Below are 26,019 nucleotides of genomic sequence, written 5' to 3'. Positions count from 1 at the left end.
AAAGGATTATGGGGAAACAAGTTACGATTTACTACAACTTCTAAAATGCCTTCTCTAAAAAGTCCTTATTGATAGGCTGGAATAAAAATACACTAAGATGGTCAAGAAAAAACAGAATGTAAAGAGTTGAAAATGCACTCCTGCTTCTCTAAAAGAAATAATATGTCCCTATTTAAAATACTACAGTCACCTTTGACTAGCACATTTGAAAAGGATACCTAAAGAGGAGACTCTGAAAGAAAATTATTAAGTATAAAATCATTTAATTTAAAAGTTCTTAYCTATATGAAGGATTTTTTTTCTGTGACGCTGTGGAGTTTTGTAACTCTATGAGCTTTACAACTTTAACTAAAGAAGGGTCTTTAACTTCATGCTTTCCAGAAAAACACCCTTGAAAATTTTAGTGCACAGCTTCCTAAGGAAACAAAAAGACAAATATTAGGAAGTTGCAATTTTGTGTGTGTGTGTGTGTATATATGTGTGTGTGTGTGTGTGTGTGTGTGTGTGTGTGTGTGTATGTGTGTGTGTGTGTGTGTGTGTATAATCATATATTTAATTGATTGCTTTACTACTTAGATTGATGATACTGTGTTTTTGAAAGAGAGGGACTTCTTCCTGAAGGAAAGCTCCAACAGATGGAGGAGATAACATTTTTACTGAATTCATGGAAGTTCAGTATTTATTTCAGTTGTTGCTGACATTAATTTCATAACACGTGTGTGTATATCAGTTAGGTACTCAACCCTTTCTTTTGCTTAAGGATTTCATAGTTTTAAGGGAAACAGTTTTTGGTGAGATCATTATCATAGGAAAAAAGCTAGCAATATTAATAGCTATAGCCATTCATACAAGGCGCTATGGCCACCTGACCACACACAGACATTTTCTAATTTGTTTATTTGCACTAAATTTCTTGATTATGTTTTGTCAATAGTTGCTGTCTAATCATTTTCTCTAAAGTTTTGAAATGTAAGGACTCTTACCTCTGACTGACTGGCCGCCAAGGTCACACATGTTTTTGTTCCTGGGAGGATCAGTGTAATCTTTAGAACTGGATTTCTAATGTGAATATTTGTATTTTAGATGTTCAAAGCATTTTAGTAATTATTATTTCTGCAAATGCTCCTGCAATTTTTTTCCTTTTTTCTTTTCTTTCTTTCATAGAAGATTAATACAAATACATATGAATAGAGTCAAAGTGTTGCTTTTAAATTTAATCCATATTTGTTGATTTATCTTTGATTCTGTCCTCAGCTCTAAGTTAAATTAGATTGTTTTCAAAGATATTTAAAGAATGTTTGTTCTTGCTTTAGATTTCATTTGATTTTGGTGTCACTGACTTTCTGACTTTCTGTGTTAAAATAACATCTGAAGAAAAATCCTTTTACTAGATTACAGAAATTAGTCTTGCTCAAGAAATCCACACAGGGTTTTTGCACTGTGTCACACTTTGTTTTAGTTCCCTGGGCAGCACATTTATGAAACTTTGCAGCTTTCTATTCCTAAGAGCAGGAAGGATTGGACAGACATTCTGGGCATTCAAATTTTTTTTTTTTTTTTAATCAGGAGACTAGCACTATGTATGTATTTGTCCTGCGCTCTGTGGCCGTCTCCCTGGAAGTCCATCCGTAGGTCTGTGCATAATCATCTAGATGACTGAGGGGATGGAACAACTTCTGTAAGTAAGTGGAGGATTACATAAATTATAAGTCTTCAGCCTGGGAAAGAGCTGACTGAAAGAAGAAAGACTGAAGGTCTGTCTAATCATTACTAGTATGGTCAAGGTGGTCAAAGTGGTCAAGGAATGACTGTTCATTGACTCTTCCAGAACAAAAAGTTGGGAAAGAAAAATGTCTTGCAAACACGAGATGTAATCCCCTCCATACTTCATAGTGTTTGGCCCCCAACAAAAACAAATGACTTTCCTTCACGGTGTTTTTCATGTGCTATCATGTGMTAATAACTGAGGTTTCTTTAAAAAGGGTGAGAGGAAAGCAAAAGTTTTTAAAAAAATTCTGATACACTGATAGTGGCTATTTAGTTTATAGAGTTTACTATGACTTAAAAAGATAAAGAAACAAACATCATTAATTTTTTAAATTCTCATAAATTTGGGGATATTTTTGTAAGATTCCTTTTTGGCCCTACTGCAGTTCCTATATAGAAAGTTATTGTGAAAAGATTAAGTTGTAATTATAGACAGACATGAAACACATTCAAATCAAGATGAACTATGACAGGCTCCATTGTACTCACCACTGTATGTTGTTACATAGTAGCACAGCATCACCTGAATTTTTTTCCCAATAATTTGTTTGAGTGATAAGAATATAAAGTGTGTATAAAATCAGTAGCCCATCCTTCTTAAGGGAATCATATGTACATAAATATTTTGTGCAATTTTCCTGTGCTATTTCTGGAGCACCCCAACTTTATATAAGCTTAGTTGCGTTGTTTTATTATTTGCATTCTATTTTGTTATTTAGTAAGCTCCTAGTTAGCATAAGAAATAATGAGAGGGCTTTCAGAATGCACATTAATGCAGGAGCTTTTCCTCTCTGGCTGACATTTCCTATAGACCTACTGTACAAGTGTCATTTGGGAAAATAATATTTGTCACAAATGTATTAGCATGAGGAGTAAAGTAAAAAAAAAAATTTAAACAAAACCAAGTTATTATGTATTTTTTTCTAATGGAAAAGATATATATTTCACACCATTTCTAACATTGCACAAATCACAGTGCAGACCCCTTCATTACTGACYGCTTTGGCAGGATGTGGCCAGAGCTTTGGCAGAACAGGCAGTGCAGTAGGGTAGGGTCATCTAATACTATGCAATTCTGTTTGAGTCTGGAGATTTGAAAGGAGGACTGGCCATGAAATACAAGGTCTTTTCCCATGCTCCATCACCTCGCTGAGAGAGTTTAAATAAAACTTTTTTTCTGGGGGGGGGAGGGAGGAAACAAGCTGAGAGTTGTTTGGACGTGGTAAGGAACAAACCAAATGAACAAGAACCACTGCTTTGGCACTAGGGGGGAAACCCCTGCCAGGCTTCCCGAGCACTGCGAAACGACGGACAGACTACACAGGCATCCTTATGGCAAATAATATTAAGAAGTAACTTCAGCTAAAATGTTTATTTTTATACCTGTCGAATCATGTCTCTCTGTGTAGTGTCACAATAGTGTTATACACCAAATCCACCAGCTGCCATCTCTTCAGATTCATACTTCAGCCCTCGGCTTTTCCTCTACCATCACTGGAACAAAATTATCTAGAAATCAAGGCACTGTTACCAGTCCAGCTTTTTCTACTGAAGCTATCAGAGAAAAGAACTTTTCCTAAGTCAGATATGTTTTCTGGTGAATTTTGACAGAATTGATCGGCATGAAATATAAATGTTGTGGCATCCCAAGTCATAGTGGAAGATTTTCCATAGCCAAGAGAGAAATGTCACAAATTCCTGTCTTTCTAGGGCAAATTACTGCTATACAAAATGAACAYATTATTTTACTTTGAACAGAGATGATTCACTTGCATGCAAACAATTCTTCTYTCAAAATATCTCAATCAGACACTACTGGCTTAGTGCTGTTGCCAGGAAAATACCTTTCTTCTCTCTCCTCTCTTTCTGTTGCTGTTAGTACTCTCCCTTTGCCTTCCTGTGCTCTGCTCTTGATCCGAGAAGCCCCTCAGCTCCAAGGACCTCGCCTTCAGTTTGACGTTTCAAGACCGTGCCGGGCTTCTGCCAAGTGGCTCGGCATGCTGTGAAGCAGCTCTGCCGTGCGGAGCGGGCGCATCAGCGGGAGCCTGGGCSCCACTGGACGCTGTTTCACTGCTAAGCCAGAGGTGAAAGCACGTCCGCTGGAGCCCAGGCTTCCACTAATCGCCTGCCATCCAACCAGGGTGCTTAACCTGTACAGTCACCTGCATGACGAGGCCCTTTATGTTCAGCACCTTCTCTGGATAGTTTAATATGAAGTAATTCCATTAATGTTTCATACTCTTGTTTCATTAATTTTTTGAAGGAAGAATGTATTATTAAATGTTCAGTGCCTTCTCTCTTATCAGTTCAATTAAGGTACAGGAGGTACATTCACAAAGATATCCTCCAGCAAAACCAGAATTAACATCTGATATTTTGAGGATTAAAACGTCCAGCAAAACCATAAAAATAAAAGGTTTTCAAGCTCCTATTATGTATAACACAGAGTGTGCAATGAAGCGCAAGTAGTATTCGTCACATTAAAAAGAATTGTTTCTGGTTGTTGTAATTTTTTTGTTTTTCTCTTTACAAAAGCAATTTTGTAAATGATGGAGAGGCATGTGAAGAACTTAGAAATGTAAACAAGTCCTTGGAAAAAAGAAAAAGACTGACACAGTTAAAAGATACAAACTTCAGAATTAAGGATGCAGAGAAACTTTAATTCTGTCCTTTTCTTTCCCCCATCAACTTCTGTCTACATCACTGAGCATAGATTAGCCTATTTTGATTACCCATTAGGAATCTTACATCCTGCATGCTATCACATTATATATTGAGAGTCATCTATTAATTATAATTAAGCTGTACAATTAACTATAATTTCCCTGATGAACTTATCAGTCAAGTCCTTGAGTTTTCTTATGGTAGTTTTGAAATGTTTATAGATTTCCAGATATATCTGAGTATACACAGATAACATTTGAATGGTTTCATTTCTTGTGTATAAATAATACTTGTGTGGATGATAATTTGTGAAGGTCTGGTACCTTAAATCCAGGTGGTCAGTGATGTTTGGCACTACTACTACTGGTTACCTGATTAGCTACAGCAACATAAGCAGAAGGCCTGGAAAAATTCTTCTAACTCTAAATTTCTCTTAGAGGTAATAGTTGAAGTTTAAAAAGTAGATAAAACAGAGTTGAGTAACTGAGGAAAAAACAGTAGATAACTGGGCTGAATAATTACAAAAATTTCAAAATCTTTGCCTTGGTGAGCTATGGACTAATCAAATGTACAGTTCTTGAGGAAAAGAAAAGAAAAAATGGAGAAGTATCATAAGATATAATGTTTTGATGCTGAGATTTAGAAGTTCTTTCCTCCTCACAGTGATTTCCAACTGTTTGTTTATATGTCCCTTTTAGCTGCAAAGAATAGAAGCAGATGAGTGTCCAAAACATTTAATTCTCTTTGTGTACTTGCTTTCCTAGGGAATTTGGGAATTTGGTACAGAGTTCTGTTCCCAGAGAAGTAAAAGACCATGCAATCTAAAATCAATTCTGAGTCAAGCTAACTTTGCCTTGTTTGAATACTAACAAAATAGTACATCTTCTTGCTTTTGTTTTGGCTGGCCCAAAATTCCTCTGTAGCTTTATTCATGCAAAACCATTAATCACAGTGAGCTGTGTAAGACAGAACTCAGTCCTTTATGCGTAATCGAGATAGGCAGTTTTCTTTTCACTCACATAATGAGTCAGGTTCTTCAAAATCCTTTCTTGTGCAAGGGGGAGATTTTAGTAAAGCACCTAGCAAATTTTTTCAGAACATTTCAGATCATCAAAAGTATGGCAAAAATATTAAAACATTTTTTTTGATCAGAAATCTCTTACTGTGCGGTAAGAAGAGGGTTTTCTGGCAAGTAGAGTAATTGGTTTAACATTTATGACGGAAATGTGACATAAAATACCCTGTTTAAACAGATATCTTTCTTGGTTATGAGAAAAACTGACATCAAGTCCGTGTGACAGGGTCTTCTTTTTCAAGGATATTCAGCCTCCCCTGCTTCCCGTGACTTCTTTTGTCTCTGCTCTCAAAGCATAAGCCCTTCTGTCCACTTCCTGGCAGCTTTCTTTGCCTCCTTCACATTTCCCCCTAATTATATTAAAATTTTAGTGTTGCTGCCTACTTTTGTTGAATTTCAATCACTTTTAATGCTGCTTTTTATCACTATTTACTTAAGATAAGATATGACTGTCTTCATCCTATGACTGCACGACCACTGTGTTTCAAACTTACACCATTTGTCTATTTCTATTTTTTTAATTGCAAGACACAGTGTGTTGCGTCCACCATAATTCAACTAGCTTTATAGTTGCATGAGGCAATCAGCGTGGACAGCTCACCTCAGAAAATGCAATTTTGGAACGCTGGAACATTTGGAATCCAAAACATGGATCTCCCATGGTGGGCAGTAGCATGGCATGAACTGAGACCGAAGGAGCAGAAGTGCTCCAGGAGTGCTCTAGCAACAGCAAGGTTCATGCCGACGCCACCTTCRCTGATCCAAGCGTTACCGCATGTAAGGCAGCTGGGCCAACAGCTCGAGCCAATCGCTCAAGCATCTCGTGTGGGCTGAATAATTCTGTCCCAACCAACCCTCACATCAGCCTCCTGCACAAAGGTGACTTATTTGGGATTGTGCCATCTACAGCCCTTCACCAAAGCTTTAAATAAGGTTGTCAGAGTTCCTCAAAATTGATCCCTTCCATTCGTGCAGGGACTCCAGAAACACTGAATTCTCCCCAGTCTCTCCCATTTCTCTACACATTATGCATGGTTCCTTTCTCTCTCATGCCTTCATCCTACATAGCACAAGTAAGGATGGAGAGTATTTTGGTTTTTTCTTTTTTTTTTTTTTTAATATGGTGTGCCTAATGAGAGCATATATTCCTGTGTGTATGTTACAGAGTGTTCTGTAATGTCAATCATTCCTTTGACTTTATTGCCATGCTCAGGAAAAAGTTTCTGAGTAATGAGTCTTTTTACCCATGCAGTCAAGCAAAAAACTAAGAGATACCATTTAAATCTAGTGAGCTGCAGAGGCAGGCAGAGGAATCAGCACAGCAGAAGTTGTTCGTGTGTTTGACTGGCTTACAGCTTATTACACAACGGAAATAGTGAAAGAACATTCTTGCTTTAGCTTTTAATAGAGCACTGTGTCATATAATATTTTCATCTACTGAAAACAATATTTTTATGAATATAGCTAAAACATGTATATTTCCAAAAAACCACTTGCATAAGCATATGCATCAATGACATAATCAGAAGCACTTGTGAAGCCATCTATTAACTCAGTAAACACAAAACGAAAACTGTATATTAATTGTTCTAGATGCTCTGCTGTGCTTATATTTTACTAACTTTTTAGTATTGTCATGTATCATGCCAGCCTGTGACGCTCTTCTAAATAAGGTACTATCTTTACTTAATTTGTGAAAATAAATGAGCACTTCAGATTAGCAGTTTGATTTTGCGGCATGCACTTGGTGTTTTCTCTCGTATTCCCTGATTCTTTCAAGGGCATTCTGTTGTACCCTAAAGCTGACGACTCTGCCAGACGAAGTCGCAGATTACTTTGAACTTTACATGGTATCTAAAGACTTTTAAATTTATTAATATTATCACCACCAAACCCTAGCAACATTTGGAATAATAAGACAGCCAGTAACCTTTTTCTCTGAATGTTTCAGCTGCAAAGTACGGCAATGACATAATCCTCCTCTGCCTCATTCCCTTCCCTGACTAGAATTTTATCAGAGTACAAATGTTAGGAAACTCAATGAAAATACAGTTTAATGCAGCCAGTTAAATTGCCTGAGAGGAAACARTGAATACAGCTTTTCTAAAGCCTTTCCCCTGAGGCCATTAACTAAGAAACTGGTCACTAACTGCTGGTAACAAACCGTTTTGGAGGGATTATTGCTAGTACCAGTAGGCAGTGGTTTATGGCTACATTTTGTTAAAGACATTAGGAACTGTAACACGGATGGGCCCACAGAACTGGAAGAATCATTCTTTTCCCATGTGACTAACAGCAGTTTTCCTTCCAGTCTGAGTGCACATGGTGGTTTCATTATTTGTCACGTCTCTCAGTGCTGTAAAATAGCCTTCCCTAATGGCCAGGATTCAAACGAAAAGAGGGAAACCGGAACACGGGCTTCCAGGAAGCTATGGTTTATCTAGAAACCACCCAGTTACTAGACTTTGGCCATTTCCAAGAAGTCCAGCTGCCATTGAGGGCTGGCTGACGGGGCAATACAGAGGAGCTTTCCGTCCCCGTGAGCCGCTGTTTCTTGGGGAGGGCGCCAGCACTGCCGGCCCCCCCGCCCAGGCTGTGCCACGCAACGCAGCGTGCGACTTGATGCACGAACAGCTTTGCGGCGAGGACGTTTCTAGCCCWCCGCAGCAGCGCAGCTGAGCTGCTAATTGCTCCACTTCGCTTCATCTCCAGCGCCACGAGGACTGGGGCCGGCTCAGCCGGGCGGGAAGTGCAGGATCCCGGGAAGCGCAGCGCTCATTGGGGGAGCGCYGTGGCGCTCCCCAAGTCTGTCTGCCGTTCCTTTTTGAAGGAACTCCATCTAAGAAGATATTCTGACAGCTTTGTTMCATAAATGATATTGTTGAGTTAGAATATAGATTACAAATACATTATTTGCATGGGAAACATGTTTTTCACTCTATTCTATTCACCTCCATCTTTTAATTTTTTTAAAAAAACATAGATCAGAACATATCATTAGCGATGCTTCTTAGTGAACTTGACTTTTCTCAAGAAATTTACATCTTTCTCTCATTTTCTGTTAAGGTTTCTTACCCTGTTTTCTCACCTAAAGAATTATAATGAGGTAGAGTGAATGAGATCTATGGGGAAAGCMGTGGACCCAGAGACTAAAGGTAAAAGGATGATTGATGGTATGAAATTACCATAAAAGTACAATCAGGATCAGATTTTAAAATGAATTTTTAAGCAGCCTAAGAGATACTCTTTGATTTGTAGTCTGGTGGAATGGATAATGTCTCATTCAGTGGATAAAGTTTCTCACTGTGTGACTTGAGCTTTTTCTGATCTTTCTGACTGGGAGTAAAATGGAACCAAAGCTTAAAGTGGTTTTTAATGCTGAAAATATCAAACACAATATTCTTAATGTCAAAACCTAGGCATAGCAGGTGAGAAAAGAAAAATAAATATAAGAAAATTACAGTGTTGGTATTGTTATATCAGATAAAGATGCTATCTTGTCTTCTAAGCGCCCTCTTGATCTATAAAAATATTTTAAACGGAAGTGAAGAAAGGGTGAGATCCTTAAGTTGATATGAAAAAACACACATCTTTGAATAGCTTAAGATTTAAATAGTTGTGAGTTTGTTAAAAAAATCAGTATAGCCCACCAATATATTAAAATACAAGGTGATTACTATAATTCTTGTCCGTATGAGCAAAACATGATACAAAATAGTCTTGTAATCTCTGTGTATCAAAAMACAATTTACATTGCCTCTGCATTCAGTAGGTCAATTAAAAGCACAGTTTAGCAGGTATTTAAGAGTGTGAACTAGTTTATGAAACTATTCCTGTATAATTGCATCAAAAATTAAAATAAATTTAGGTAAGTTTTAAGCTGAAATAAGAACATTTTTATTCATCTCATTTAGTACATTCATATGCAGCAACTAATCGTCTCTCTAGGATTCACGTTAGAAACGATTATGTTATTGACAGTCTTTTTATTTTAATAAAACTCTTTCAGTCCTGAATTCTTATTTTTTCTCCCACTACTTCGTGTTTTTATTTATTTAATCAAGAAGATTAAAATATGATGGAAATATATTTTAAAACAGTATGGATTTTTTGTATGCTAATTSATTTTTCTTTCGAGTAAAAGGAAATTTATAATTAATTTACTAGTTACCATATATGCAATAAAGAGGAATGTGTATACCATTTACAGTATAACCTAAGAGGAATCCATTTATTGTACGGATCTTTATTATGTGGCTGGGTATTGTGATATTAAAATTACAGACAATATTTTAAACTAGTTTAACGTTATAAAAAATCCTAAAATTTCCAACAGTTGCTTCTTATGACAGTTTTCATTTTTTTCCCTCCTACTGACAGTTCCCATAATGACTTTAATCATATAGTCTGGAAATGGAGCAGGTTACTGAACGGCAACAAACTCACTGGTCAATGTCGGTGTCACTTTTCTGGGAGCAGGACTTTTTGAGCATCAAGGAACTAATTTTAACAGCCTGCTGGAAAAGTGTTAAGTGCATTAACTCCCTGTCAATCACATTTTTAGCATGCTGGCCAAATTATTATTATTTGGCTCGAGACATTCGATTGAAACTTATTTGTCTGGCATCCTTATCTGTGTACCGTATGTGACTAATGATGATTGTTTATGGAGAGCTGCCTGTCCAATTATTTTTGAAGGAACACAAGAATGCCGGATGACTGCAAGCATCAGGTTTTTGCCAGAGACTGCCTCAGGTAAGAGGAGAATGGCTAGAGGCTATAAGGAATCACAAGAGACAAGTCAGAGTCGTAAATTGGGAAACTGACATATCTCATCTAATATACTTGCTAACTAGGCCTTTAAAAACCTTGACATTTAACTAAGTTTGTGGAAAAGTTATAGATTTTGTCCTTTTCTATTGGCTGTAACTCATTAATGTGATGAAYGGAGGTGTTTATAATCATTACCAACATTAGCAGGCTAGCATTCGGGATCACTTAGAGATGCAGCTAAGCACCTACCAGCCGCGCCGTTGTTTGTGTAGGTTGTGCCTTTCTCAAAGTCGAGTCAGTCAAAAGTGATATTGCAAGTTATTTACCCTTTTGGTACTTCACCGTGTGAAATGGGATGAAAGGACGCTGTTACTCAGCCGAGGCATTTAAATAATGCTTTGGAAGTCCTGGCCTGCTTAGAACAGACTGCAGGCTTTACTGGAAAAGAGATATTTCTGATGGTTTCAAGAAAAAAAAGCTAGCATAAAAACAACCTTTGCAGCGAATGCAGCCTATTTACTCAATTTGATTTAACTATATTAGGGACTTAATGGCAAAATAAACTTTATCCGTTAACATTTCAAGGATGAGACACACTGTGTAATTAAATACTTCATCTGTTCTGATTCGGACCCTGTATATATACATAACAGACTTTACTATGGGTGAAAAAAATCTAATTTCTGCTTAGAAACAAACAAGCCATAGATTTCTGTGAAATGAAACCACCAAAGGAACTTGCTGCAATAAGAAGAGCAGAGATGATTACAAAACAGGTAGGAGGAGGCACTTTAGCACAAGCAGTGCAAGTCTGTAAGCTCTAATTCTTGACTAGCTTTCCTATGTGAAGAATTAATTTAAAACAACATAAGGTGCAAGCAAGCATTTTTACGCGTAGGAATTGCTATAATTATTCCAAAAAGCGTGGAAAATGTGCAGGGAGCTCTTCAGTGGGGGGAGAAAAGCTATTAGGGATTGTTTTCCCAGGGTAGGAAACTGAAACTCAGTAGGAAATGGCATTTTGACAACTACTTTGTATTTCCACCCGAAATGGAGTCTTGCTAATTTAGTGGAACTGGGAAACAGTTAATTGAGACAAAAGCCCCTCCTTAATTTTACCTGCAAGCAACTGTACCAAAAACCAGAGGATTTGAGTTAACTCTTCTAGCACTAAGAATTTACTAGTTTTATCAAATATACTTTGGAACATGAATAAATGATACCGTAACATATTAGAGTAGGAGAGAAAATGACTACTACTGTTCAGGCTGTGTGACGTTTTCCATGCTACCCCCACTTTCAGCAGCTCATAACTTTCTGAAAACTTCTGGCTGCCAGGTCAAAGTTTTCCTAGTTGAGTTCTCTGTTGAATGAACATTATGTTAGGGAAGTTTGCAGTGAGGAATGGGACTAGGGTTCCAGGATTTCTGGACACAYATGAAGAGAAGCACAACAGTCCACCACGCAAACATTCTTGTATCTTCTGCACAATCCTGTCATCCAAATRGAGGGCGACAGAGGGATCCTGAGAACATAAGTTACTATAAGAATAGTCATAACTGAGGAAAAAATACGTTGGAATGCTTTAGAAAAAAAATTAACACCGGAGATTTTAAAAGTCCCAATCCAACAATGTACAGAAGATTTTGTGTGAACTTGTGGACAGCAAATGAGTAATTGCATCTCAACATTTGGGAGAATATGGCTTTTCAAATTGTTGCTCCCATCCTCTTCAGTTGAGGAATTCAGTGCCACGGGTATTCTGGCAGGAATGTTCACAGAAGTAATAGACTCTTAAATGCTAGTATTTACCCCAAAAAACCAAAAACTTGACTACAAATTATTCCCATCCAGTGAAGAAAAAGTAAACATATAATATTGCTCAGTGTCCATAGAAAAATAGTGAAATATTTTAACAAATTGCTTGCAGGTAATCTGCAGGACAAGAATGACTGGAAAAATGATTTAGTATGCAAGTGCTTTAGATATGAAAGGAAATAATTCCTCTCTCAAGAGACTGGCAAGCTAGACAGGCAGTCAAGGCAAAAGAAAGACAAAACATGCATCAACATTTGACTATATATAGGCATTTGTGTGTGTCACTGGTAATTAGTGTTCCCGTTACACTTCTTTTTCTGAACAGAACCATGAGAGTTATGTGAAGACAACTGTGAAACCTTTAGGTAATATGTTTTCCCCAATCTATAGATATATTTCCTTTAAAGAACAACAATTTTACTATGAAGAGCAATGTATAGCAATAAATAYACAATACCCAGGCCTCTCATTTCCGCTGTACTAGTCTCTGCCTCTGAATACTCTTAAAGGATCATGGCATATCTCACAACTTGTTCCCATCTCTTTCCATCAGAGAATATTTTTCCTATTACTAGTACCTCAATACGAAGAACTCTTTGTTCTTGTTTAGTATAATTCCTCCAACTTCTCCGTGGTCATGCAGGCAGCTGGAAATGACAGGTATCCCAGAGATCATTTGCTTCTGTTTCTATCATTGTAAAAACAYGTCATCATTCTTCAAAGACGTCCCCTAATTCCTGATTAAATCTTTCCACCTATCGTTCTCCTTTGCTGAGCTCAAAATTAATCGTATTATTTTATTTTGGCATCACTYAGTTGCTATTTTCCTTATCTTGTTAGCTTATAGCGTTGTCTTTTGGTAGACGTTCAGAGTCAAAAATTCTCTGAAAACAAAAGGTCTCGGCACTGCACCGTGGGGCACTTGTGGTGCTCTTTCCTTTCTCACTGCTAAACTAACTTTTTGCCAGTAGCAACATGTCTGTCATAATCAGTCACTCCCTGAAAATCCTTTGGTCATGCAGATATCATGAATATTTCTGGAGGGGCTCTACAGATGACCAATGGCACCGAGCCTAATGCGCTGCCCCAGCCAGGCACGCGACGGGACAGGGGGAGGAAGAGGGGCAGAGCGCCTGCGCCAGCACCTGAATGGCAGACCGACCTGGTAGACTTTTGGGTTTTCTCTGCTCCAAGTGTGGCAAGGCTGCTTTGTCACACAAACTCCATGCCACTTGGGTGATATTGAGCTGTGGATAGGGGGTTGTTCATGCAGATAAAATGACTAGATAAAGGTAAATAAGGGAAATATCTACCATAGTCACTGGAAATAAGCTGTTCTAAAGAGATGATGTTGAAGGGAGCACATCTTCCCTCCAGAATGAAAAAAGGATGAGGAAGAATTGTTTCCTTTGCTTCCTAAGAGAACTGGACCATGCTTAGTGAATAAATTTGGACTTCTGATTGGGAAAATTGTTTCATTTAAAATTCTACATTTACAAAACAAAAGTACTAACAGAAAAGGGGAAACACATCGATCCAACTCCTATTTGTTCTTTGCACTTAATTTGATTTTGTAAAATACCTTTCTATAAATGTGAGTGGATTGTTATATCTTTTCATCCGAAGTTATCATCTGAGCCACGCTACACCACGTTAAAACTGACTTTATATTCTGGGTCTAAACTTGTAGTTAACCTTTTCTACCATGCCGCAGGCTAAAACCTCAGCTCTCAACATACCAAAATTGTAGCTACAGCCCCAAGTTTTGTTGCTTAGATAGTTCATTTATTACGTAACAGCTCTTTTATCCTGTTTTCTATTAGTTAATTGACAGGAATAAGTAAGTAGAAGTTAATTATTTGCAGTAATAGCAGCAGTAAATTAAAAAAAGAGATATGAAATATTTTTGCCTTAGTTTGAGATACAGTTTGTTATTGTGAATGTCAGTCAAGTTAGCAAAGAAAGTTCATACAAGATGCCCACAGTGTATGAGCTAAATTTRTAAGAGCTTTTTCTGGAAAGGTGTATGTCTAAGTCTTCCACAGGAAAGTACTGTTAATAAAACAGCAGCTCTGTAGATTCAAACCCTATGAGTGCCTAAGTGCTCTAAATGTGTTGGGCTGCCCATGTTGTTTTCAGATTGGCTGCTCTGTTCAGCATGCAGGCTCAGCACTGTGCGCGTAACAGCTGCTGACTTCAATGGGGCCTTTAATCCTGCACATGAGTATATCTCTCTCTGCTTTACAATTCCAAACTTTATTTAATCAGATCTGAGACATGTGCGTCATCGGACATGAATGGAATAATTTTAGAGAAGGAACTGGAAAAGTACTTGGAACATTCATTGTATCTTTTATTAAAACCATACTCATGGATATCACAGAATCATAGAATGGTAAGGTTGGACGGGACCTCTGGAGATCATCTAGTCCAACCCTCAGCGTAGCCCCATACAGGGATTGGGCCCACGACCTTGGCATTAGCAGCACCACGCTCTAACCAACTGAGCTAAACCTGCCCCCATACTTTAATGCTTCCATTTCCATTCACTTGTCTTATTCAGTTTATGAGAACAACAGGATGTGACCTCTTCTGTATAGGTCTTCCTTACTTCTGTTATATACCAATATTTAAATGTTAGGAATAAAGAATCAGCAGCCGTGATGCCCCTTGTGGCTTTGCGACCGCCTCGCTAACCTCCATGCATACAGAAGCAGAGCTGTGGGTTGTGCACGAGAGAGGGGAGGAGACAGTGCTCAAGGCTGGATTAGGCTCCGACTCCTATCTCGTCCCCCAGCAGTGCCATTCTTGTACCACTGTGCTGTCTCTTCCAGTATTTTGGGTAGGAAAAGAAGGAGAACGATGGAGCAAAAACCTTTTTTCAGTCATGTGAAGCCTCGGGACTGTGAACCTGGTGCAGGAAAAAGTTCTGGGAGACCTGTATAAAGGTAGGGGACAGGCCGTGCTGCAGGTTCACGGATAGAATTAGGACTGAGATGGAAGATGAGAAGTGAAAGCATTGAGGATGAGAAGACAAAGTCTTTGGACTTGCCAACAAAATAAAAAGAAGTATTTCATAGTAAAGAATCATATCTAGACAGAAGGCAACAGATAACCTAAAAAATCTTTCCCCACAGCAAATTTCTATGTTTTCTAATGTTTTGGATAGTTTGTTCTGATACATTATATATTTGACAATTATTATTATATTCTTTTTATATGTTTTTTAATGGGACCAATTGTCTGAATCCCAGGATAGTTACTAAGGCCTGGAACATCTTTCACTAGATCAGTGAGGCCACCAGACTAGATAGAACTCAGAAGTCCATCTGAATGGGACCATTAACTTGATTTTATGTTCTTTTATGTTCTCTCKTCCTTCTATAACAGTATGTCTGGTACTGTTGTGCTTTAGAAATTTAGTCCTGGGAATTTTAAGTACTTATGTTGAACATAATTTTTTATAAATAACACACAAATGTATTTGCAATGTCCAGAAAGAGAGACATTCAACTCCTCCTTTTTCTTCTCCAGACAAATCCTTATCTCAGTGCATTCTTGGTACATGTGCAAGTGATCTGTCTGGCTTACAAGGGGGTGCATCCTCTGCTTTTCCTGGTTAAAACAGTTTTAATCGCCTTTCCTTTTGAAAATAACTCTGGAACTCTGACATCTCCATTAGATTCATGTCCATTTTACTGAATTGATGTTCTTCCAACAGGCTGTTAGTTCCCTCTCCTTTCATTCTTTCACTGCTAATAAAGTAGCCCCAAGAGTCACTTTAGCTATGTCCCAAATTATATCTTTAGTTGCATCAACAGTATTATTTAGATCAAAGTAACACTTAATTACTTGTGCAATTTTATTTTTATCAATAATTAAGAGATTCTTAAAAAGACAAATGTTATGTCTTTRGAACTTTCCTCCACTGATGTATCTGTTGCCTTTGAGATACAATCACCTGATATATTCAGTATACCTGGCTCTAGGAGGTAGCATTTATTTTCAAATGACTTCTCAGGAAAGAATTATATGCAACATGCATCGCTTTTTTCCCCCTAGCTGGGGTTGCCAGGAGTGGTATCAGAAAAAGGATATTTAATACTTACAAAAATTGTTTACCCATTACAATTTAATTGCAATAATCTCCTCTGTCAGTATTATTGATAATTGAAATCTCTTATTAACTAATCCTTTCTGAATTCAGATACATTAGCATAAAATGCTCAAAAACCAATGTGTAGTTCATGTTAAAGAGCACAGATTAATTCTAGAAAAGCAACTGGTCTTAGTTTTTCTTTAGAAAGTTATATTTACCGCTCACACTCTTTCAAAACTATTATTTTTGTAAGTCTTTTTTAAAGACTACAACTTTTCCCACTTTTCCCCTCAATTTGGCTCCTCCTCCTTCAAAAAAAAAGGTTATTCTCACCTCTATGCTATCAAAAATGGGTAATAAACCATCTGTTATTTACCCCTTTCTCAGGATCACCAACAGTTGGCTGATCCAAAGAAGGAAGATTGTTTTTAAAGCACATACTTCTACCCTGTCATTATCAGGCTCAACAACGACTTACATAACTTTAGTTTCACCATCATCTATCTCTGCGAAGTTGAAATGCACTGTTTTCCATGTTTATCAATGGAGAACTGAAGAACAGGATGAAAATATAACCATTTACTCCATCTCATACAGAAAGGTTATGACAGAACTAAGTCAGAACCTGAATTCTCTATTCTTGGTAGAATGCTTTAAGCACATATCAGGTAAAATTGCTAACTGAAAGGATATAAAGTTAGCAGCTTGAATTAATAATGTCTGGTTTATATCATTATCTGAGGAGGAAAAAAGCAACATGTTTTATTTTTACATTACTTCTTGCTTTACATGTCATTAAAAGTCTCTCTTAAATCACATATGTTTTGGGGTGTCAGACTGTGTTGGGTTGATTTTTTGGGAGAAGCAATTTTTGGAATACTTGGAGACTGAKGGAAAAGTGATTCAGCAAAATTATGAGCGATGGGTGCCAGTGTATCTCCACTATACATAGCCTGTTTGCAGCTATTGTGAGAGTTTATAGTTAGATCAGAAGGATYGAGTGGGTGAAGTAGTGTTTGATAGCTGTTAGGCTCTTCATATTGGATTATTCGTGGGTGGATGGAAGTTTCTCCTGCCTGATGTTGCTAGTGCCCTTCGTTGGATTCTGGAGACTGTGACTAATTAAAGTAAGAAATAGGCAGTCATTTTTCAAAAATAAATGGTAATTCTACAAATAAAAAATGACCTGACTGGGAAGTCATTATTTAGGCAATTACTATGTTGCCATAGAGCATACAATAATATCTCCATGTTTGTTAATTTATCTTACTGGTTCATTGGCATGGTTGTCTTCCCAGGCAACTTTTCAGACTCCTTAATAAATACTGCATTTTTGTCCTAAATCTCCAAGTTCTCATCCAAGTTTTAATCCTGACTATTAAACAGCTGCTGGTATCCATTACCTCTGGTAAATATAAACAGTCTTACTGGAAAATGAACACTGGTTTATTTAATATAGGTATCTGTCAGATTCATGGACTATCATTATTACAATCTTAATGGAAGGTGGAATATTTAGGTTYGTATTAAATTGAGTCTCTTGGTGAAATTCTCTTGCGTCACTATGGATAAGTGGATGAGCAGCATAACACACCTATGATGTGCACCAAACCACCATCTTTTAGTGGCCTAGTTTTTATGCTGCATATTTTTTATATCACCAGATGTTCTGATTATTAGACAGGGTCAATTGGAGTAAACTTTTGTCCGATTCTTAGAAAGATGCAAACATTTCTCTCACTAAAGGTATTTTTGATGCCTGTACTCAGTTCTTTTGTGTTTTTCTGACTGTTGTTCTTATTATGAAGCCAGTTTATGATAATAGTTGAGAAAAGTCACCGAAAACAGCATGTGTATACATTGTTTTTTTAATGTTTGCCTTACTAACCTCTATCAAGGTTGAGAGCCAGTGACTGAAAATGCAATGGTTGTAAATCCTGTGATATGATGCACCAAAGGGCATCATAATTAATATACCCCTAAAGAAGGAGAATTGTTCTACCTAGCTGGTGTGCCTCTACTGATTTAACTCAAGTTTTTGTTTGAGTTAGCCTAGGTGAAACAGAACAACCACCTTGCAAAAATATGCCCGTCAGGTTTCTAGGCCTACTACAAGATCTAGTAGGCCTATCCCTTCAGTAAGCTTAATTGTGAAGATCATGAAGGATCAGAAAATGTTATAATGTTATAATAAATGTTAACCAAAAAATGGGAAATATAACAATAAGTTAGCTGAATTGGGATTCCCAAGGTCTGTATACCTATCAAATGAACATGAGAAGGAATCAGAAATTAATGCACCACAGTGGATTTCTGAAAAATTAGACYGTAATACGTAACAATGTAACAACATAATAATGAGAAGGTGATTGTAACGTTTATCAACTCCTTTCTGAGCTCTTCTAGTGAAGAAAACACAACCTGGAGACTCGGTTCCTGCTGTCATTCCCTGACTCACATTTCTTTTTTCACTGTAATTTCATCTTCTCTCTTTGTCCTTTCTCTCTCTCTCTCTCYTTTTTTGCTTCTGCCCAATAAGAATCCTCTTACTTGCTTACTTGCCTCTTCTGCAACACTGCTGTGAGCCTGTGACCAGAGAGAAAATTAGGAGCAATGCCTTCAACAGCCCAAAACTGGTACAAGTTTGCCACGTCTCAGAGAGGCTGCTAAGATTAATACACCTGAGTCCCTCTGCATGTGCCAGTCAGAGCCACTGGCAGGGACAGAAGCTGTATCTCTTCTCTTCCTCGTTCCTCTCTTTCTCCATCTAAATACATTTTTCTCTTGTCTTTGAAGAATCAGAAGATGATTAAAAAGGTACAGCAATGGTAGTTTCTTTTCTTTAGCCACTGAAATGGAGCAGTTTTCATCARGTAACTACTGTAAACTAATATATTTTCCTTACAATATACTTCACAATTGGAAGGAAAGGCACTAAGTAATGGTTAAGCGATACATAATACCATATAGTTTTAATGCTTTAACTGTTTTTCTGTATCTGTAATAGAGTATTTAAAAGATTTTACTGGAGTGTTCCTTGTTATGAGACTAAGTACACCAGCAATTCTCTGTGCAGAACCAACATTTAATGGTTTTGTGTTGTACAGCAACAGGGTCAATTTAACACTCCTGGCTTCTGCATGCCAAGCTATAATACCATACAAGTGTAGAATTAATCTCTTAAGGGTATATTTTTGTCTCCYTTGCACTGGAGTAAACCAAGCTGTTTCATGAATTATTTCCCAGCTGTGAGAGAATTCTCCTGTCTCTTTTCTGTGCACGTGGGGTCATTCTGGGAAGTGCAAAAGGCAACTAAAACTGAAAACAGCTGATCTGCAACCACACTGTTAAACAGTTATTGTAACAACTGATGTGCTCACTGAAATTCTAGCACATACTCTTCTTGAGATAAGCACATGGAGGGAAACCAGTATCCAACTGCCATTTTTGTCAAATGAAATGTGTGAKGGGAACTTGTGTTGGGACGGTATTTAAGAACCCGAATGAAGCTCTGCAATGAAAACAAGCCAAACGGATTTAAAGTAGATGATTTGAAGATCATTTTTGTGCTGGCCATTTGCCCCCCTCACGTGAATTTTCATCTGGTGAATGCCTGGGGAAGACAAGAAGGTGGACTGCACGGAGAGAGGTGGACCACACGGAGGGAGGTGGACCACATGGAGGGAGGTGGACCGCATGGAGAGAGAGCAGCCCGGCACAGAGCGAGTTCCAGCAGCCCTGTGGTCACCCAGTTCCCGGCCTAGGGAGGCTGCTGCGACCTGAGATCACAAGTGTCATTTCGATCACCAGGCGCAGGTATGTGAGTGTCACCAGGCCAAATTCCTTTCTGGAGTCGTTCTGCTGCAGTGAACAGCCAAGAAGGGTGAGCTCTGATAATTAATTGCAGTTTGCACTTTCATGCAATGAACACTTCTTTGAATGGTAATGTTTTTAGTGTGACGAGGTTATGTGTAATCCCATTTTTATTTCACCCTGACTGCTATAGGCTGTATGTTTTGTTCTTGTAAATAGTGCTAATGTTCTCTCTGATTGCATCATATACAATAGCAGTCTCCCTTTTGATTTATGAAGTATGTTTATGAGCTTAAGAGCATGTACCGTATTAAAATACGTTACACAAACTGAGCCATTGTCAGTTAAAAGACTCCTCCAAAAACGCAGTTTAAAGGCTCAGCAAAGTCTCCTCAAAAAGATCAGCCCTGAGGCTTCTGGGGAAACAATTTGGGCTTTTTCAGTCTGCAGGGAGCTGAACTCGGAGCTCACACTGCTCAGCACAATTCGTAGCTGCCTAAATAGCTTTATAAGTCAAGAATTTCATCTGATCTGAAGTGTCGAAGTAGAATACAAATAGAGAAATGACCTTTAATCAGGAACCCAAACCATAAAATCCTTGTTTTTGGAAACAATCTGGAAGCCACTGCAGGTTTCCCTGGGAAGGAATCCCACCACGGCAAGCACAGCCTGTACTACACGATGAGACATCAGATTTAGCTCGGCTTGAATGCATTACAGGGTGGAGATGAATCTCTGAGAGGTATATTTGTATTTTTCCTTGCCAAATACATGTATGAAGAAAGCACTCTTGGCTCCTGATRATATTAGTTGTCCACCAACAATAATCAGAATAATAGTTTAACACATTTCCAGCAAAAATACATCACATTTCCATCATGTATATTTTACCAGAAACCATTTCCTCATAGTTAAAAGCAAAAATTCTAGCAACCACTGGAGCGTATGCTGTCTCTCTACACTGTGCTTCTTAGCAATAGAGGCTTCATCATAGCTTTAATTGATTTTTGTTTAAATAAAAGATCCAATTATCATTTTAAATAAAATTTTTGATGAAGAAAAACGCAAATGCTGTTAAAGATTGAAACAGAGATCCCCTTCAAGTCATGCAAACCGTAACTTCAAAATTAAAACAATAAAAGAAGAAAAGCTTTCTATTCATTTTCTAGGATGTTTTGTACAAACAAGATAATACAAAATAATCTTTTGTTGCTATTTTTTAATGATATGCCTGACTCCAAAGATTCTCTAATGCATGCAGTGTCTGGTAGCTTTATTTATAGTAAAAGAGCAAAGAAACTGCAGAAGGATGTGTAGTATAGTATGGCTGAGGAAAAAAGAGTTTTTAAATATTTTTTCCATGTTTTCTCTGTGAGACWCTGTTGGCAGTGGGTGACGCGCCTGGCGAGGCTTCCCTCGGCCACCACTCTTCAGTTTTATATCACCATCGCTAACAGGAACGAAAAGAACTGCTGCGACTGTAAAAGGGTCTATCTGGGAAACCAAAGGGAGTGCTATAAGCGGTGTACTTGGAGCCATAAAATGAAAGCAGGCCACACCTGCCAGCGCATACGGGATGCTGCAGCCAGCCTGCAGTTAGTCCCACTCAGATGCACAGGTAAACAGACAAGTACTTGAGAAATCCTACTGCATCATCAGCACAAACAGCACTCCACAAAACCTTAAAAGCAGAAAGGGTCTCCTACTGAGGAAAAATGAGCTAGTCCTAGAAATTAATACATTCCTAGACAGCAAACTGCAAATGACATAAAATTCCCATAAGGCTTACAGAGAATTTGCCTGGGAATGGTAAACTCTAGACACACACACAATGAAAATTTGCAACTTAAGCCAAGGAAGTGCTTTGATAAAGTAGCTGTCCCTCTAGAAGTGAAGCAAAAAAAAAAAAGGAGGGGGGCTTTTAATTCTCCAACTTGAAGCCTAAGCCCTACAATATCATCTGGCATGTTCTGCAGAACTACAGACCTGTTTCTTGGCAAAGTGAGGAAAAGCTGGTACACCAGCTGCGGCAGGCGCTGTCCAAGAGGGCTGCTCTGAGCAAACGGGGGCTCAGGAGCACGGCTTCCGGCCGTACCCCCACTGCACCGACTCCAGTGAAAGCAAAACCGGAACATTAATTCAGTACCAATTAATGGTATGATAAAAAGAGCAGATCTGTAGTACCCCTCTCTATTTGGACATTTCTAAATGGGCACTATGTTCATCAAGCATCTTGTGAATAGTCAACACTTCTGTTTTGAAAACGGAAGTCCATATGCTGTAACAGTGACTACTAATTGCCACAGTACTGTAGATACAAGAATTGCCTATGGGCTATAAGTATCAGAACTGTTTGCTGAACACAGGTACTATCCACAAGATCCAGAGGCATAAAAATGCACTTAATAAAGAATACACAGCCTGTTTATGCAAACATTCAGGTGCCTCAGAGGATAAGATATTTGTCCAAGAAAAAATTCTTACATTTCAGAATTTTTGTCCTGAACCAGAAAAAAAGGGCAACATTTCAAAATTTGCTATTAGCTCCCCCCCCAAATCAGAGGAGAAAAGATTATGAATAATTAAACACATATAACAGTAGAAAAATAAAATATTTAAGTTTTAAACGAAACAGTCAAAATACTTCCAGTTTACAAAACAATCCTGAATTTATGCCGATAGCATCACAGTGAAATCAGACAATTAGAAAAACCTGTTCCTTTGGGGAAAAAAAGATGTATTCCTGCAAAACACTTCATTTCAATGAACTGCTGTTTGCTGTAAAAAATAGCTAAAATCTATTACTTTTGTGTATTTCTGTAACCTGTACGCTACGAGCTGTTTGTGCATTGTCTAGCACAAAGGGGTCTTGGCCTACAACTAGAACTTCTGTGTGATATGGTAATACAAATAATAAATTATAAATTAAAACAAAAAAAGTGCCAACAATTTGAAGGTAATTACTGGAACTGTGAGAATATTGACATCCAGAAAGGCTGTGCAAGGTAGTTCTGAGAAAAGTAAAGTAAAGATGTCATATCTGATTAACATTCAAAATAATGCCTCATTACTTACAACTCTTCCCTTTTCACTAGAAGTAGTAACAAAGTACAACTCTATCTTCTCCTTACAATTTTCCTTTAGTTTCAGTTAAATAGAGGAGATTCCAAAAAAGTTTCTCACTGAGGTTTCTTCTGCCAACACACACACACACACACACACACACACACACACACACACACACACAGAGTCCTCCCAAAAATCTGTATTAAAATACAAGGAATCAATTCTATAAGACCCCTGCAGAAAACGAGGATGCCCATTTCCACATTTTATTGCGCAGTAAACTGCTGCAAGATTTTCTCAGGAGGAATCATCAATATAGCCCCAAGAGCCCAAATGACATCTTTGTGACTGGCTATTTATCTCTATCTCACTTATGTCAGGAAAATTTGTACTAAAAGCATAACAAATGATTCTTGAATTTGTAATATCTAATTCATATGATATAACTAACCGCTCAGTGATATATTAATGTCAGTCTGAGTTGAACTGGTCTAATTTTGTTTCAGTTGCTGCCTGAAATGAATGTCACCCATACAAACTGTGTTCATTTTGAATGCATTGAATAAAATGCAGTGGTGTTATCTTCCAAAACCAATTTAAGACCATTTTGAATACATATCCGTTTTACTGTGTTAACCTATAACCAACCCTGTAGCCAGCGAGGAATTAAACTGCTAAAGTTAACAGAAACACATTTTAAAAGCTTTTCTTTTCAGCTGTGTCAGTGTAAAAATGAGGGGTGAAGCTGTGAACTTTTTCCTTTTTTTAGTGAGGGTATTTGCTAATACAATGCAGTAAAATGCAGCAGAACACTACACTCTGAGTGGGAAAAGAGAAGAAAATTGTCAAAGCAAATTTTATATAAGAAAAAAAAAAACACGCATGAAATGGCCAGATTCTGTCTGGCCTGTTCACAACTCTTTATAGAGTTGTGTTGAAAAGTGAACAAAGAACGAATTTTTGGAAGAGTAAAGTTACTTCATGAGGGAAAGGAGAAGGAAACATATCCCATGTAGGGGACATATGAGAAATATATGTAGGCAAGGAACGATGAACACGTGGAGAGAAGACAAAGAACTCAAAGGCCTAAAATAGACTATAGGACATGTGGCATCAAAGAGAGAAAAAGAAATCTTAGGGGACAGGACAGGCCAAAGAGTGGGGAATGAAGGACACAGTTTAGAAGAAGGAGGAATGGCGCATACGAAGAGGTTATCTTGGTCATACCAACGAGAGAAAGAAAACAGGCTAAACGAACTTTTAAAAATATTAAAAATTCAAAGGATGCCCTCATAGTATTTTAACCCACATTTTTATATATAGCATGGCTCTGACTGTAAGTGTGAACTATGGGTTGTATGCAGGATGGCCTGTTATGTGCAGTCATTCATACAGGCTTCCTCAAGGAGCCTTTCTGCATTCTTGTTCTGAATTAAAATTTCTAAATAAGACAATGTTCCAGTGTTAATGGTTGCTAATGAAATTAAAGATGTAAATAAAGCAAACTTATCTTTCTTAAGTGAGTTAGAAGCTGTAGGCCCATTTCTAAAACTGCCTCTGGCATTTAGAGGAACTCAAACCCAATTCAAAGTCACTGAGACTGTGGATTGGCTCTGGCTTGCAAATAGAAACTGTTAAATATTGGTGTTAATTTTGAAAATAGGGCTTAGATTTTTCTTTTTTTAAAGCATTTAAGCAACTTGAAATAATATTGCTGAGATACATTCGTTTTTATTGCATGACTTGGGCAGGTGTTACTTCAGAAGCCTTTATCTGGTGCTTCAAATACACACATGATGTTTCAGAAGTGACCATTTAGCTGAAAGATCAAGTTAATGCATGTACCCAGGACTGTGTGGCACAGTGACAGATTTAGGACTGGATCTTCTAAGGATTATTAAGTGCTGTCAAGATTTTCTGGACAGTGTAAAGGAAATTTCAGGTCGTTTAAACTTAAAATCATCTCCATCCCTGCCACAGAACAAGAGAGATTTCCCAAGGGATTGTGTTACAGCTTTCTGGGACTTGTGCCATATAATTCATGAGGCTGCTAGTATATAACAAGCTTGTAGGAAAAGAGAAACTGGCCACTTGYGAAAAATGTCAGTTCCTGTTCCACCATATGAAAGAAAATAAACTGGTTGCAGTAGAACATTGCGGTGAAAATCAAGCTTTAGAATCTTTGTCTAAACACGTATATGCCCAATAGCAACACCCAAACTCTTGTCAGTGTGATTTCAGGAACTATGATACCTCTTCAGAAATGCTCTTTGCATTCTGCAACCTTAATTTCCCTGCAGTTACCAACTCTTTTGTTTCACGAAACAACCTCCAAGGCTTTTCTGCATGCCTCATTTCCATGCCTGCTGGTCTAATGTGTTACCTGTTACGTGTGTATATTTTCCACAATATTTTAGTTCATGAATGATTACTTTGCTGACCAGGGCTTCACAGGTTGTTGAGCTCAGGGTGCAAATGTAGTTTATCAGAGAGGACAAACAAATATGAATAATTGCCACAGTTTATTAAGTGAGCCTTAAATGACTTCTAGAATCAGATTAAGCGTACTGTCCTCTGTGGACAGAATGCAACACTGAGCATGTCCCCCACCACCCACCCAAAGAGAAGCTTTATTTTCCACTTTAGGTTGCATTTCAGAGAGCATATTGTGACTAAATGTCTTTTCTAGTTTATGTTACATGTTTATCTCCTGAAGACTTACAGACAGGAAGAGTCAAGCAGCTGTGTGGCCACTCCAGCTGAAGTGTCAGGGTAAGCAGAGAAAACTTTTGCTGTCCCTCTAGCCAAATGTATATTTTTGCAGATGTGAACAAGTCCTCCCAGCCCACAGGTTTGCTACTAAACTTTGCACACCAGTCTTGGTCATTTCCATTCTCAGTTCACATTCATATGACAGAATTATTTAGACAAGTTCAAATTTTTC

At 37.9% G+C, this 26,019-nt stretch overlaps 1 long non-coding RNA gene across 1 annotated transcript in view; it reads right to left on the bottom strand.

Annotated features, from left to right (window-relative positions):
- Positions 1-287: 287 nt before the first annotated feature.
- LOC146591240 (uncharacterized) overlaps positions 288-26,019 on the bottom strand; it is a 116,760-nt gene continuing 91,028 nt past the window's right edge. The window contains exon 3 of the long non-coding RNA XR_014896843.1: positions 288-415. This is a non-coding gene — a long non-coding RNA (uncharacterized LOC146591240). The remainder of the gene's footprint in view (positions 416-26,019) is intronic.

Source organism: Rhea americana, unplaced genomic scaffold (genome assembly GCF_003343005.1).
Source record: "Rhea americana isolate MKP2758 unplaced genomic scaffold, rheAme1 scaffold_38, whole genome shotgun sequence".
NCBI classification, from domain to species: Eukaryota; Metazoa; Chordata; class Aves; order Rheiformes; family Rheidae; genus Rhea; species Rhea americana.
The sequence above is the reverse complement of the archived record's forward strand: the minus strand, read 5'-3'. Positions and strand labels throughout refer to the sequence as shown.